Source organism: Biomphalaria glabrata, chromosome 8 (assembly GCF_947242115.1).
Source record: "Biomphalaria glabrata chromosome 8, xgBioGlab47.1, whole genome shotgun sequence".
Lineage (NCBI taxonomy): Eukaryota > Metazoa > Mollusca > Gastropoda > Planorbidae > Biomphalaria > Biomphalaria glabrata.
This window is the reverse complement of record NC_074718.1, coordinates 28,834,508-28,847,512: the sequence shown is the minus strand read 5'-3', so window position 1 is coordinate 28,847,512 and position 13,005 is coordinate 28,834,508. Positions and strand designations below refer to the sequence as shown.

General features: G+C 31.4%; 4 non-coding genes across 4 annotated transcripts; all 4 read left to right on the top strand.

Annotated features, from left to right (window-relative positions):
• The first annotated feature begins 720 nt into the window (after positions 1–720).
• On the top strand, positions 721–837 carry LOC129927925 (U5 spliceosomal RNA). The gene has a single exon (XR_008779582.1). It is a non-coding gene; the product is annotated as a U5 spliceosomal RNA (small nuclear RNA).
• Positions 838–2,639: 1,802 nt separating this feature from the next.
• LOC129927924 (U5 spliceosomal RNA) lies at positions 2,640–2,756 on the top strand. The gene has a single exon (XR_008779581.1). It is a non-coding gene; the product is annotated as a U5 spliceosomal RNA (small nuclear RNA).
• Positions 2,757–4,558: 1,802 nt separating this feature from the next.
• On the top strand, positions 4,559–4,675 carry LOC129927929 (U5 spliceosomal RNA). Its single transcript, XR_008779586.1, has one exon. It is a non-coding gene; the product is annotated as a U5 spliceosomal RNA (small nuclear RNA).
• Positions 4,676–6,475: 1,800 nt separating this feature from the next.
• LOC129927922 (U5 spliceosomal RNA) lies at positions 6,476–6,592 on the top strand. Its single transcript, XR_008779579.1, has one exon. It is a non-coding gene; the product is annotated as a U5 spliceosomal RNA (small nuclear RNA).
• The last annotated feature ends 6,413 nt before the right edge of the window (positions 6,593–13,005 follow it).

Genomic DNA, 13,005 nt, shown 5'->3' with positions numbered 1-13,005 from the left:
CGCTACCTTCTCACATTTTTTTTTTTTTCAATTTCATCAAATTTGAAAAAGTTTTTAATTGAAAAAATTAATAAGTGAACTCAAGTATTTTTCATTGCTAAGTATTTTAAATAAAAAAGGGTTCCAATTTTTAATTAGTATACAAAATTAAATACCATTCAGTTAAAACATGGATAAAAAATAAACATTGACAGACATTCCGAGCATCTCTTTTTTAATGTCCTTTTTAAAATTCCTCTTTTTAGCTTGCAAACTTTTTATGGGTGGAGAAAATATAATTATTTGTGTACACTACACTGTATTCAATGTTTGCGAACACTCTTTAAAAAGTTTTTTGATCTTTATTATTAAGACATGTGAGAAATAATAAATAAGAATAATAGTGAAAGGGGAAGTATAATAAATAACAATAATAGTGAAAGGGGAAGTATCCGCAAAAGTTAATCACTTTTGGTAAATGGAAGGGAGACAGCTCTTGCGTTACTAGCTGAAGGGCAAAAAAAAAAATTTCTTTTAAGTGATAAAGTGCACAAATGATATCCTTTTTCTAAAAGTACCAAACACATATTCACTTTCAAAAAAAGTTCTACTTTGCGTAACGCATGTTACGGAGAATCTTTTTCTTGTCAATGATCTTATGTCAATAAATACAAAAGATACAAAACCATTTTTTGTATCGAAAATTTTTAGATCGCGCCGATTACCCCTCACAATTGCTTTTCACTCTGGCTTCACTGCACAACGTCAAAACCCCTCGCCTTTTACTAGGGGTTTCCGTGCAGAGGATTATTATAATGAGTCTAAATCTCAAATTTTTTCAGCCCTACTCTGTAGGGTTATATAATCTTAAGAGCATGAATGGCAGATAAACAAAATTCTACACACTAACATGACATTCCTTTGATTACATTTCCACCTACTATCTTTCGAATCCTTCGTGGGTTTAAAACGTAGGCCCTACACTGGCTGGAATCTGAATTTCGGAAGAGTAATTGGAAAACCAATATCTAAAGATATTCCTACAAATTTGTCAATTTTTCTATATCTTTGGGAATAAAGTTACCAACTAATTGGCCACACAGTGAAAACTCTAGTTCGACCGTTATCATTTTTCAAAATAATATCATCTTAAAATTAAAATTGGCAATTTTGAACACGTTTTCAGTCGGTATATGGAAACTCAGGATTGACTTTTATATATATTTAAAAATAATTTTATATTGAAAATTTTTATAAGGACACTTAAGTATTTTGCATCACTAAATATTATAAAGAAATCTTGTACAATTTAAAATTTGCACTTTACCAGGATTTTAATAATTTTACAAATGTACCAATTTCTGCTTTTTTTGGCTTTCACAAAGTTTAGAAATTTGTTAAATTTTTTGTAGTGAACTAAAAGAATAATGTTTAAAAAAAATGATTGACAGAGACGTGAGAAGCCTGGTCAAGAGGTTACTTTGTGACAATTGACTGATTTCGGCTGTATAGTCGATGGTCGCCGTTACATTCATCTACAGGTTCAAATCCTGTTAGCCTCTGGCGCTACCTTCTCACATTCTTCTTTTTTTTTTAACTTTATAAAATTTTAAATAATTCTAAAAATATAATAATTTTAAAACGGACACTTATGTATTTTTTATTACAATTTTTCTAAATTAGATCAGAACTATTTTAAATGTTAACTTTCTATTATTTAAATATTTTTAAATGTAACAATATCTGCTTTTTGGCTTTCACTAAGTTTAGAAATTTGTTAAATTTGTGTAGTGAACTAGAAGAATAATGTTTAGAAAAAATGTTTGACAGACGTGAGAAGCCTGGTCAAGAGGTTACTTTGTGACAATTGACTGATTTCGGCTGTATAGTCGATGGTCGCCGTTACATTCATCTACAGGTTCAAATCCTGTTAGCCTCTGGCGCTACCTTCTCACATTTTTTTTTTTTCAATTTGATCAAATTTGAAAAAGTTTTTAATTGAAAAAATTAATAAGTGAACTCAAGTATTTTTCATTGCTAAGTATTTTAAATAAAAAAGGGTTCCAATTTTTAATTAGTATACAAAATTAAATACCATTCAGTTAAAACATGGATAAAAAATAAACATTGACAGACATTCCGAGCATCTCTTTTTTAATGTCCTTTTTAAAATTCCTCTTTTTAGCTTGCAAACTTTTTATGGGTGGAGAAAATATAATTATTTGTGTACACTACACTGTATTCAATGTTTGCGAACACTCTTTAAAAAGTTTTTTGATCTTTATTATTAAGACATGTGAGAAATAATAAATAAGAATAATAGTGAAAGGGGAAGTATAATAAATAACAATAATAGTGAAAGGGGAAGTATCCGCAAAAGTTAATCACTTTTGGTAAATGGAAGGGAGACAGCTCTTGCGTTACTAGCTGAAGGGCAAAAAAAAAAATTTCTTTTAAGTGATAAAGTGCACAAATGATATCCTTTTTCTAAAAGTACCAAACACATATTCACTTTCAAAAAAAGTTCTACTTTGCGTAACGCATGTTACGGAGAATCTTTTTCTTGTCAATGATCTTATGTCAATAAATACAAAAGATACAAAACCATTTTTTGTATCGAAAATTTTTAGATCGCGCCGATTACCCCTCACAATTGCTTTTCACTCTGGCTTCACTGCACAACGTCAAAACCCCTCGCCTTTTACTAGGGGTTTCCGTGCAGAGGATTATTATAATGAGTCTAAATCTCAAATTTTTTCAGCCCTACTCTGTAGGGTTATATAATCTTAAGAGCATGAATGGCAGATAAACAAAATTCTACACACTAACATGACATTCCTTTGATTACATTTCCACCTACTATCTTTCGAATCCTTCGTGGGTTTAAAACGTAGGCCCTACACTGGCTGGAATCTGAATTTCGGAAGAGTAATTGGAAAACCAATATCTAAAGATATTCCTACAAATTTGTCAATTTTTCTATATCTTTGGGAATAAAGTTACCAACTAATTGGCCACACAGTGAAAACTCTAGTTCGACCGTTATCATTTTTCAAAATAATATCATCTTAAAATTAAAATTGGCAATTTTGAACACGTTTTCAGTCGGTATATGGAAACTCAGGATTGACTTTTATATATATTTAAAAATAATTTTATATGGAAAATTTTTATAAGGACACTTAAGTATTTTGCATCACTAAATATTATAAAGAAATCTTGTACAATTTAAAATTTGCACTTTACCAGGATTTTAATAATTTTACAAATGTACCAATTTCTGCTTTTTTTGGCTTTCACAAAGTTTAGAAATTTGTTAAATTTTTTGTAGTGAACTAAAAGAATAATGTTTAAAAAAAATGATTGACAGAGACGTGAGAAGCCTGGTCAAGAGGTTACTTTGTGACAATTGACTGATTTCGGCTGTATAGTCGATGGTCGCCGTTACATTCATCTACAGGTTCAAATCCTGTTAGCCTCTGGCGCTACCTTCTCACATTCTTCTTTTTTTTTTAACTTTATAAAATTTTAAATAATTCTAAAAATATAATAATTTTAAAACGGACACTTATGTATTTTTTATTACAATTTTTCTAAATTAGATCAGAACTATTTTAAATGTTAACTTTCTATTATTTAAATATTTTTAAATGTAACAATATCTGCTTTTTGGCTTTCACTAAGTTTAGAAATTTGTTAAATTTGTGTAGTGAACTAGAAGAATAATGTTTAGAAAAAATGTTTGACAGACGTGAGAAGCCTGGTCAAGAGGTTACTTTGTGACAATTGACTGATTTCGGCTGTATAGTCGATGGTCGCCGTTACATTCATCTACAGGTTCAAATCCTGTTAGCCTCTGGCGCTACCTTCTCACATTTTTTTTTTTTCAATTTCATCAAATTTGAAAAAGTTTTTAATTGAAAAAATTAATAAGTGAACTCAAGTATTTTTCATTGCTAAGTATTTTAAATAAAAAAGGGTTCCAATTTTTAATTAGTATACAAAATTAAATACCATTCAGTTAAAACATGGATAAAAAATAAACATTGACAGACATTCCGAGCATCTCTTTTTTAATGTCCTTTTTAAAATTCCTCTTTTTAGCTTGCAAACTTTTTATGGGTGGAGAAAATATAATTATTTGTGTACACTACACTGTATTCAATGTTTGCGAACACTCTTTAAAAAGTTTTTTGATCTTTATTATTAAGACATGTGAGAAATAATAAATAAGAATAATAGTGAAAGGGGAAGTATAATAAATAACAATAATAGTGAAAGGGGAAGTATCCGCAAAAGTTAATCACTTTTGGTAAATGGAAGGGAGACAGCTCTTGCGTTACTAGCTGAAGGGCAAAAAAAAAAATTTCTTTTAAGTGATAAAGTGCACAAATGATATCCTTTTTCTAAAAGTACCAAACACATATTCACTTTCAAAAAAAGTTCTACTTTGCGTAACGCATGTTACGGAGAATCTTTTTCTTGTCAATGATCTTATGTCAATAAATACAAAAGATACAAAACCATTTTTTGTATCGAAAATTTTTAGATCGCGCCGATTACCCCTCACAATTGCTTTTCACCCTGGCTTCACTGCACAACGTCAAAACCCCTCGCCTTTTACTAGGGGTTTCCGTGCAGAGGATTATTATAATGAGTCTAAATCTCAAATTTTTTCAGCCCTACTCTGTAGGGTTATATAATCTTAAGAGCATGAATGGCAGATAAACAAAATTCTACACACTAACATGACATTCCTTTGATTACATTTCCACCTACTATCTTTCGAATCCTTCGTGGGTTTAAAACGTAGGCCCTACACTGGCTGGAATCTGAATTTCGGAAGAGTAATTGGAAAACCAATATCTAAAGATATTCCTACAAATTTGTCAATTTTTCTATATCTTTGGGAATAAAGTTACCAACTAATTGGCCACACAGTGAAAACTCTAGTTCGACCGTTATCATTTTTCAAAATAATATCATCTTAAAATTAAAATTGGCAATTTTGAACACGTTTTCAGTCGGTATATGGAAACTCAGGATTGACTTTTATATATATTTAAAAATAATTTTATATGGAAAATTTTTATAAGGACACTTAAGTATTTTGCATCACTAAATATTATAAAGAAATCTTGTACAATTTAAAATTTGCACTTTACCAGGATTTTAATAATTTTACAAATGTACCAATTTCTGCTTTTTTTGGCTTTCACAAAGTTTAGAAATTTGTTAAATTTTTTGTAGTGAACTAAAAGAATAATGTTTAAAAAAAATGATTGACAGAGACGTGAGAAGCCTGGTCAAGAGGTTACTTTGTGACAATTGACTGATTTCGGCTGTATAGTCGATGGTCGCCGTTACATTCATCTACAGGTTCAAATCCTGTTAGCCTCTGGCGCTACCTTCTCACATTCTTCTTTTTTTTTTAACTTTATAAAATTTTAAATAATTCTAAAAATATAATAATTTTAAAACGGACACTTATGTATTTTTTATTACAATTTTTCTAAATTAGATCAGAACTATTTTAAATGTTAACTTTCTATTATTTAAATATTTTTAAATGTAACAATATCTGCTTTTTGGCTTTCACTAAGTTTAGAAATTTGTTAAATTTGTGTAGTGAACTAGAAGAATAATGTTTAGAAAAAATGTTTGACAGACGTGAGAAGCCTGGTCAAGAGGTTACTTTGTGACAATTGACTGATTTCGGCTGTATAGTCGATGGTCGCCGTTACATTCATCTACAGGTTCAAATCCTGTTAGCCTCTGGCGCTACCTTCTCACATTTTTTTTTTTTCAATTTGATCAAATTTGAAAAAGTTTTTAATTGAAAAAATTAATAAGTGAACTCAAGTATTTTTCATTGCTAAGTATTTTAAATAAAAAAGGGTTCCAATTTTTAATTAGTATACAAAATTAAATACCATTCAGTTAAAACATGGATAAAAAATAAACATTGACAGACATTCCGAGCATCTCTTTTTTAATGTCCTATTAAATTTCTCTTTTTAGCTTGCAAACTTTTTATGGGTGGAGAAAATATAATTATTTGTGTACACTACACTGTATTCAATGTTTGCGAACACTCTTTAAAAAGTTTTTTGATCTTTATTATTAAGACATGTGAGAAATAATAAATAAGAATAATAGTGAAAGGGGAAGTATAATAAATAACAATAATAGTGAAAGGGGAAGTATCCGCAAAAGTTAATCACTTTTGGTAAATGGAAGGGAGACAGCTCTTGCGTTACTAGCTGAAGGGCAAAAAAAAAAATTTCTTTTAAGTGATAAAGTGCACAAATGATATCCTTTTTCTAAAAGTACCAAACACATATTCACTTTCAAAAAAAGTTCTACTTTGCGTAACGCATGTTACGGAGAATCTTTTTCTTGTCAATGATCTTATGTCAATAAATACAAAAGATACAAAACCATTTTTTGTATCGAAAATTTTTAGATCGCGCCGATTACCCCTCACAATTGCTTTTCACTCTGGCTTCACTGCACAACGTCAAAACCCCTCGCCTTTTACTAGGAGTTTCCGTGCAGAGGAGCATTATAATGAGTCTAAATCTCAAATTTTTTCAGCCCTACTCTGTAGGGTTATATAATCTTAAGAGCATGAATGGCAGATAAACAAAATTCTACACACTAACATGACATTCCTTTGATTACATTTCCACCTACTATCTTTCGAATCCTTCGTGGGTTTAAAACGTAGGCCCTACACTGGCTGGAATCTGAATTTCGGAAGAGTAATTGGAAAACCAATATCTAAAGATATTCCTACAAATTTGTCAATTTTTCTATATCTTTGGGAATAAAGTTACCAACTAATTGGCCACACAGTGAAAACTCTGGTTCGACCGTTATCATTTTTCAAAATAATATCATCTTAAAATTAAAATTGGCAATTTTGAACACGTTTTCAGTCGGTATATGGAAACTCAGGATTGACTTTTATATATATTTAAAAATAATTTTATATTGAAAATTTTTATAAGGACACTTAAGTATTTTGCATCACTAAATATTATAAAGAAATCTTGTACAATTTAAAATTTGCACTTTACCAGGATTTTAATAATTTTACAAATGTACCAATTTCTGCTTTTTTTGGCTTTCACAAAGTTTAGAAATTTGTTAAATTTTTTGTAGTGAACTAAAAGAATAATGTTTAAAAAAAATGATTGACAGAGACGTGAGAAGCCTGGTCAAGAGGTTACTTTGTGACAATTGACTGATTTCGGCTGTATAGTCGATGGTCGCCGTTACATTCATCTACAGGTTCAAATCCTGTTAGCCTCTGGCGCTACCTTCTCACATTCTTCTTTTTTTTTTAACTTTATAAAATTTTAAATAATTCTAAAAATATAATAATTTTAAAACGGACACTTATGTATTTTTTATTACAATTTTTCTAAATTAGATCAGAACTATTTTAAATGTTAACTTTCTATTATATAAATATTTTTAAATGTAACAATATCTGCTTTTTGGCTTTCACTAAGTTTAGAAATTTGTTAAATTTTGTGTAGTGAACTAGAAGAATAATGTTTAGAAAAAATGTTTGACAGACGTGAGAAGCCTGGTCAAGAGGTTACTTTGTGACAATTGACTGATTTCGGCTGTATAGTCGATGGTCGCCGTTACATTCATCTACAGGTTCAAATCCTGTTAGCCTCTGGCGCTACCTTCTCACATTTTTTTTTTTTCAATTTCATCAAATTTGAAAAAGTTTTTAATTGAAAAAATTAATAAGTGAACTCAAGTATTGTTAAAAAAAGTATTTTAAATAAAAAAGGGTTCCAATTTTTTTAATTAGTATACAAAATTAAATACCATTCAGTTAAAACATGGATAAAAAATAAACATTGACAGACATTCCGTGCATCTCTTTTTTAATGTCCTTTTTAAAATTCCTCTTTTTAGCTTGCAAACTTTTTATGGGTGGAGAAAATATAATTATTTGTGTACACTACACTGTATTCAATGTTTGCGAACACTCTTTAAAAAGTTTTTTGATCTTTATTATTAAGACATGTGAGAAATAATAAATAAGAATAATAGTGAAAGGGGAAGTATCCGCAAAAGTTAATCACTTTTGGTAAATGGAAGGGAGACAGCTCTTGCGTTACTAGCTGAAGGGCAAAAAAAAAATTTCTTTTAAGTGATAAAGTGCACAAATGATATCCTTTTTCTAAAAGTACCAAACACATATTCACTTTCAAAAAAAGTTCAACTTTGCGTAACGCATGTTACGGAGAATCTTTTGCTTGTCAATGATCTTATGTCAATAAATACAAAAGATACAAAACCATTTAGAAATTAGTTAAATTTTTTGTATTGAACTAAAAGAATAATGTTTAAAAAGACCGATACATGCTAGGTAGAGACGTGAGAAGCCTGGTCAAGAGGTTACTTTGTGACAATTGACTGATTTCGGCTGTATAGTCGATGTGGAAACTTCAAAAACCTTGGTGGGTGGACGCTATTAACGAAAACGGCTGTAATTTTTTTTTTTAGAAATTTTATAGTTTCTAGAATTACTAGCTCTTTGGCGACACTGGGGAAACTTGAGTGTGGCGGATATAATGTTTGAAAGCAAAAAAAAAAATATATTTAAATTTAGCTAGAGAACAAGAAAATATTTCTGGTGAGCGGTTTATACGCGTCTTTTCCGCATGTAGATATTATAGTATTCAAGATTTTTATAAAATAATGTTCAGGAACATTTAGCACATCGCCTTTTAAATGTAGATCTAAATGACTTTTTTTTCGAATATTATAATGTCTAGTAGATCTAATAATTCGATTAACCACGATTTTTTCTCGATAGGATTTAGGATGCAGGGAAATTTCTTCTTCTTTTTTTTTTTTTATCTAAAGTTTAATAGTTATTAACAGCAAAATGATCGATCTATCAGATGTATAAAGTTGTATTATCTTTTTATTTAAAAGTTTGGAGTTAGAATTTACATTCTATAGTGGCCAGTCCTTTATATCTGTTTGCTATTCTCTGTCTGTTAATATTTTTTAAAAAATATCTGTCTCCGTCTTTTATATCTGTCTGCTAATCCGTCTTTTATATTTATCTATCTTTTATTGCTATTGTGTATTTTAAATTTCTCTGTCTTTTACAACTTCGAGCTATTATATGTCCTACTCGTGTCTCTGTCAGAATAACTATTGAATAGCTACAGAATTGCCAAATATCTTTAATATATATATCTAACAACGCCAATTGTTTTTTACCAATGCGTCTTTTACATGTTTGTGTTATCGGACCCCATGAAGACCTGTTAACTATAGTAAAAAAAAACGCAAGCTTAAAATATATGGCCATATAACAAGATCTTCGGGGCTCGCAAAGACCTTCCTTCAGGGAACAGTACCAGGAAAAAGAAGAAGAGGCAGACAGAGTAAGCGATGGGAGGACAACATAAAAGAATGGACGTGCCTGCCATTGAAAGAGGTTTTAAACAAGGCAAAAGACAGGGAGGAATGGAGAAAGACGATAGTCGAGTTTTGCTTGGTGCCCCAATGGTCCAACAGACTAAGAGATAGATAAAGGTAAAGATAATTGTTTGTTTATTATTTATTAGAATTGTATAGGCTTACCTTGAAGAAAAAGGGAGATAATCATCTTATCTGCACCATACTTTTCTTTCGACATATATTCTTTTATTCCTTCCCTTAAAATAAAATCCTCGACACACTAGCATTAATTATCTCATATCTGCTGGGTCAGAATTATTATTGTATTTTATAAATGAGCTAATGATCATTCTCTGGTACTGCCAGGGTCGAAATTCGTGAAAAGAAAAGATTATAGTCTTTTTCAAAGTGTCCAATTCAGATTTTTGTTTTGTTTTTGTACAAATGAATTGTGGTTCCCTTACTTCTGACAAGAATCTTCAACAAGCTTTTCGTAGAGGTCTGCGAGGTCTCTCGTCACCACCACTTCCTGCAGATTTTGTATAATTGTAACTTTTTCACTGTGTTTTTATTTTTCTTCTTGTTTATCAGGTAGACTTATCTTACAGAATGTGATATTAAATATAATAGGTAATGGGCTACATTTTTAAAGAGAAATAACTCCATACGTCACAAATGACGAGTTTAATTTTCTTACTTGTCTCCCTTTCGTTGACTTGCGTTCTAGTCCAATCTGGAAACTAGATTGGACTGTTTTATCTCTCACGTTCTGTTGGAGATTTGAAAATTCATCGCTTCCTTCGAAGAAATATGTCAGATTAAAGTCGAAATGTATAATTTTAAGACAAATAAATGTTTGAATAACTTTTAGATTCAATATTCTTTTCAAAATAAAAAAAAAAAATCCTTAAACAAAATGTATTTTGGTCTCGAAATTTTTCAGGAATCGTTTGAGCATGCGCGATTTTCAGAGACAAAAATAGATATTTTGTTTCAGTACATTGATTATTTACTTTTTAAAAAATATATATTTAAGATTATTAAAATTCTATTTAAATATATACATATATAAATTTATTAGTTTGGGGAATTTTCGAGAAGGGTGGGGGCGAGTTTTCCCACTGCCCACGAGTGTTTCCTGTCTTTTCACTCGCGCCTTGACTGTCATGTTCGTTGCTCGGTCTGTTGGTCAGCAAAAGGAAGTGTAGCAGGGTCTGGGGGGTAGCCTCTTCTTTGTTCAGCCCTTGTTAAAAGTGGCTCTCCCATTCACACTTGCGAGGTTCTAGGCACCGGTCAGGTCCTGGAGTCTGTAGTCTAGGTGTCAGTTTTACAAGAGTTGTATTTTGTTCATTGTAAGTGGTGGGGCGAGGGCTTGGCGTATTCACTGGGCCATCCCCGTCACAGGCTTTCAATAACTTATCAAACAATGTGGGTGTTTTTTTTTTAAACCACTTCTGTTTCCAAAGTCATTGAACTGTGACACGTTTTTAGTTGTATACCCAAAAAAAAAAATGTTGCATAAATTGAAAATTTCACTGACTTTTAGCTATAAATATGAGCATATATCCTTTTTTTTTCTTCCCGATTTATACAAATGATTATCTAAATTATTCCTTTCCTGTAGGAATTGTACCGTATACACATTTCTTCAAAGAGCTTAAAGCTCAGCTCTGAAAAGCGGGTTGGGTGATACACTTTTCTTTACAATACATGTTAAACTATAAAAGAACATTTCCTAGCATATGTAGTTAGAGTGATCTTGTCTTAGCCTTTGTTAAAAAGACATAGAAGGATGTGGTATGAAGAGGAAGCACCCAGTTGTGAATCCTGGAGGCTAAATACAGAGAGGAGGATGCTGGCCCCTGAATTGAGATGCTGTATAAAAGGATAATAGGTATCACCTACACAAAATAAAACGCATCACAAATGAGGGACTTCCCAACTGGATCACAATGGCATTGGGTCCCAAGATGACCTGCTGACCACAGTCAGAAAACGCATATCTCCGTTGCTTCCAAAGATCTTCATGCAGACTTAGCTAATAGATTACAGACGTTACTTCCAAAGATCTTCATGCAGACTTAGCTAATAGATTACAGACGTTACTTCCAAAGATCTTCAGGCAGACTTAGCTAATAGATGACAGACGTGACTTCCAAAGATCTTCAGGCAGACTTAGCTAATAGATTACAGACGTGACTTCCAAAGATCTTCATGCAGACTTAGCTAATAGATTACAGACGTGACTTCCAAAGATCCTCATGCAGACTTAGCTAATAGATGACAGACGTGACTTCCAAAGAGAAGATAATTACGTCCTATGTATGTAGTGCGTCAATCTAGTCATGCAAGTTAATCAGTGACTTGAACTCTGTTAAGTTGTTGGTTTTCATGGCGGATTCAGACAACCCATTCCATGCTCTAGAGCATTTGTAGGACTTTGGAACAAATGAAACAAGAAATATACTTTTATCTTTGTGCCTTTCTGAGTAATTTATTAGGATTTTGTATTCGTAAATTATGATTCAGTATTTTTTAAGCATTAGTGTTACTTTACTTTTTCTTTGTCTGTCCTAAAGTGTCACTAAATGTAGTGATTTGACTAATGGTGTTACTCTTATCAAATGTGAATATTCGTTTGTTACACATTGCACGGCTCTAATATGCGTCTGTTCTAGTTTCTTTATTCTTATTAAGTTAAGTCCCAAACAGAGGCATAGTCTAATATTGGCCAAACTAAGGTTACATAGTTACATAGCATTTTACATTTTCGTTCCTGTTTGATCGTGTGTCGAGACCCAACGGTCCAACAGACTAGGGGACAGTTTGAACTTAGATTCTCATCCTATGTAAAGTATTGATGTTGGTAGTCAACTAATCATTGTAGCTTCCGGCAGTCAGTCCAACTAATCATTGTAGCTTCAAACAGTCAGTCCAATTTTTGCATAGAAATTACCAATGAAAAGACAAGATGCCGAACGATTTAACTCTTTCTCTCCTAATTGACGATAGCGTTGATTTTACCCCATTAAATTAAATTAACTTTTGATTTGTAAACTTTAATTTGTATTGTTTAAAAAGAGCATGCATTACCCTATAAGTCTATACCGAATAATTAAAAAAAGGTTATTGAAGTTTAATGGGAGAGTGAAATACAAATGAGCAAAATGATTCCACTAGAGCATGGAAAATAATTACGGAGAGAAAGAGTTAAAACTACATTTGAACTCACTTCAGAACTTCTGCTTTTCATACAAAAACCCAGATTTCATGCAATAAACCCAGATTTCAACTCCATTTTCAGCTCCCTTTAAGTCCCTTTCATGAGATGGTGTACACGAGATGTAAACATAATGGCGAGTTTAAATGTTAGTTTCTATGCAACCTCTTGACATGACCTATAGAGCATGTGATGTAATTGACAAAGTTGGTAGATTTTTGTAAAAGTAAAAGACCTTTTGGACAAATATTTGTGGTGTCTGCACAGATGGTGCTCTAGGCATGCCAAGACGTCGGTCTGCATTCCAATGTTTGGTACAGAATGAGTCACCATAAGAATTCCTCGTACCTCACTGTATT